Consider the following 3,952-nt stretch of genomic DNA (forward strand, 5'->3'; position numbering starts at 1 on the left):
ACATCATGATGATTTGAATCCTTATATATTTAGTAATATTTTTGTAAATTTAAATTTGGCTAAATTTAAACCAGAAGCCTGGATTGAGGCTGCTTTCCTCTAAGGAGGATTCAGTTTGCACCTGTTGGACTCTAGGGGGCATTAATAATCTGGGCTACTTAAATTTTCCAGTGTATGGTTTATTTAATCAAAGGGAACGAGAGCAGTTCTACATGGTAACTAACATCTTTATTGATTTTAACATCTAGTGCTGCAGCCTAGACAGTTTTCCTTGTAGGTTCCCTCTGTAAGCAGGTGGACTTTATTCTTTGCACTAAGAATGTAACCTTTATAACGGTCCCAGCTTTGGGCAGAAGATGGTGTCTCACATTTAGCTCTTCCGTCCTCCTCAACCCTAGGGCTTAGTGCAGTGATGGCGAACCTTTTGAGCTCCGCAAGTCAGCATTTTGAAAAACCCTAACTTAACTAGTGCCGTGTCACATATAGAAATTTTTTGATATTTGCTACCATAGTAAAACAAAGACTTATATTTTTGATATTTATTTTATATATTTAAATGCCATTTAACAAAGAAAAATCAACCAAAAAAATGAGTTTGCGTGTCACTTCTGACATGCGTGTCATAGGTTCGCCATCACTGGTAGTGTCTGGTTCTCCCCAACCTTCCATACTCCTACCCAGTCCCTAAAGCTCTAGGTTTCTAGTTAGTTGACCTCTCCATTTATTTACCATTTATCTTTTGTTTTGTATTGTTAGCTTCAGGGGGATGCTCTTGGTAGATTACCTTTATTTGGGGGCTCTTACTAAGGAATTTTAAAAATATGTATTTGTTGTGTTTTATATAGCATTTAAGTTTTCTGCTATAGGAAGCTTTTGAGAACTCATAGTACTGGAAGAGATTTTTCTTAAGTGATTATATGGTACATGTTGTTTTCTAACCTGCCTTTTTCCCACTTGAAATATGAAAAACACTTGTAATATAAATAAATATAGGTCTAGAGCAGTGGTTCTCAAACTTCCTAATGCTGCGACCCTTTAATACAGTTCCTCATGTTGTGGTGACCCCAAACATAAAATTATTTTCGTTGCTACTTCATAACTGTAATTTTGCTACTGTTATGAACTGTAATGTAAATATCTGATATGCAGGATGTATTTTCATTGTTACAAATTGAACATAATTAAAGCATAGTGATTAATCACAAAAACAATATGTAATTATATATGTGTTTTCTGATGGTCTTAGGTGACCCCTGTGAAGGGATCGTGACCCACAGCTTGAGAACCGCTGGTCTAGAGCATCATTTTAATGGTTACATAGTCTTCTCTTTTACATTTTTTTTATTGATTGGTTTTAGAGAGAGACACAGGGAGAGAGGGAAAAAGACATGAATTTATTGTTCCACTTATTTACAGATTCATTGGTTGATTCTTGTATGTGTCCTGTCCCAGGTTTGAACCAGCAACCTTGGTGTATCAGAACCAAGCTCTAACCAATCGTGCTACCCTGCCAGGGTCTACATAGTCTTCTATTGCATAATTTATTTAACCTTTTTCTTATTATTGGATATTTAGGGTTCTGTGGGTTTTTTTCACTGTTTTAACAACATTTCAGTGAATATCCTTATAACTAAATCTTTGCATAAGCGCGATGTTCTTCCTTCGTTAAGTGTTTGTAAAAATAATGTATGCAAACACTAAGGAAAATTAAAATTATCCACAATCTTTTTTGCTGTCACCTTAATTAATACTATTTGGTTTATAATTGGAATCTCTTAATCAAACAACAGATGAGAAGTAGTTAGGGCTAGAATATGAAGAGAGACCACACCCTCTGCTCTCCACCCCTCACCCCAACAACTAGGGATAGGAAGCCAGAGCAGGACCATCAGGACAGAGAGCTGAAGCGATGGCAGACACCCAGTGGAATCCAAAAGCCTGGGACAACTGTGGTCAAAGGCACCAAGCCTCAGGAAAGACTGAAGCTTCAAAATCTCGCCCTGCCTGTCCCCTCCTGCCTGAAGCAGAAGGTCTTCTCGGCCACTCCTCCAGGCTCCCATCCCTGCCCTCCTTCTTTTAAATGGGTTTGGTTTATTTTGAGTCAAAACAGCAGTACAGGGCCCTAGCTAGTTTGACTCAGTGGATTGAGCATCAGCCTGTGGACTAAAGGGTCCCTGGTTCAATTCTGGTCAAGGGCACATGCCCTGGTTTTGGGCTCCATCTCTAGTAGGGGATTTGCAGGAGGCAGCTGATCAATGATTCTCTCTCATCATTGATTGCTTCTGTTTCTATCTCTCTCTATCTATCTCCCTTCCTCTCTGTAATCAATAAAAATTTTATTTTTTTAAAAAAAGCAATACAAGTTCTGAAACTATCCAAAGCCCTATACTTTATAGTGGCTTACCCATGGTTCTCAGGGTCCTGTCCCAATCTACCATAGAAAAGCCTTTCTTTTTGCGGCGGGGGGGGGGGGGGGGGGGGGGTCTCCCTGTGAAGGACTGGGTGCCCAGAGCTGGCTCTATCTGTTCTCCACAAGCTCCAGCCCTGGTCAGGCATTGCATGGGTAAAATAACTTTGTCTACCCAAATCCTTAAGGCTCCCTGAGCTCCTGAGTTCTGAAAAGCCCTTGTCCAGAGCACAGGCTTGTGGGGAAGGTGTATAAACCAGGGAATAAGCATGAAGGAGTTGGCATGGGCGGGAGAGGGCAGGGACGCTCTGAGGTGTTTCCACTTGCGGCGTACACCTCCATGTCAGCAAGCCGCTGGCTGGGCCGTTCATACCACAAGGCCCTGGGAGTGGGTCTTGGTCTTGACAGCAGACAAGTCACTACCAATGCCAGGGCCTTGCCTCAGTGACAGCAGCTGTCAGGGACTGGGCAGGAAGACAGACAGGGACCATCAGCACAGAGTTGGATGCTTCACACCTTCCTCAACCACCTTCATCACCACCTGAGTGGCACAGCCCTGAAGCCAATGTGAAAATAGGAAAGCTTAATGGTTGGGAGGCAGGCTCTGAAGTTCCACTGGCTTGGGCGAGGTAAACTATCAGTGCCTGTGTTTTCTTATCCATAAAGAAGGGATGAAAGCAGTAGACATGCCCTTAGGATTGATGTGAGACTAGATAAGCTCATCTTTGTATCTGGCACATGGTGAACATGACAGAAGTGTTAGCTCTGATCTTAGGGGAGCTGAGGGAGAGATGAGCCCTAGGACCACGAAATCCTCCTCAGCACCATCCCATCCCCAGCCCAGGACTGGCAGGTGGTGGAGCTGGGAGGCCTGTGGGAGAAGGGAGAGACACTGGCTGTAGGAATGGGTTGATTGTGGGTTCCTGGAACCTGAGGACTCCTTCATGGCACCATAAATGCAAGTGGCACCTAACCAGGCTGTGGCATGTAGCAGGCTGCTCAAGGAAATGCCAGTTAGAAAAGACAAGCACTAAGTTTCTGCTCTGCCCAGCCCCTTTGGGGCGGGAACTGCAGAGGCAGGAAGAACCCCAGCTGCCCTTGTAACAGGAAGTGGTTCAGTCACTCAGAGCGGGGAAGCAGAATCAGTTCAGTGGTTTAGGTGGCCTGGAGATTGACCCTTCTCCTCACCCCCAGACCCCTCTCTACCACAAACCCTATTCCCAGCAGACCCCTCTACCACAAACCCTGTTCCCAGAAGTCACTCCATCTGTGTGAACTCAAACTTCCAGAAGCCCCTGGCAACTTCCAGTTTGATGTCTGGCAGCAAGTTATGGTGAGTGGAGAATGAGACACACATATCCCCGTGGACTCATCTGGGCCTGCCGTTGTGCCGGTACTGAGGCCAAGGGACAGTGGGGCTCATGGGGGAGGCTGGGGATTGTACTGACCCTATTGAGTCACGGGGGGCCGTGGAGCAGAGCGGTTGTGGGAAGCAGCAGGGACTTGGGACCAATACCAGCTGGTGAAGAGGCCCCTTCTCCCCGG

Source organism: Myotis davidii, unplaced genomic scaffold, assembly GCF_000327345.1.
Source record: "Myotis davidii unplaced genomic scaffold, ASM32734v1 scaffold157, whole genome shotgun sequence".
Lineage (NCBI taxonomy): Eukaryota > Metazoa > Chordata > Mammalia > Chiroptera > Vespertilionidae > Myotis > Myotis davidii.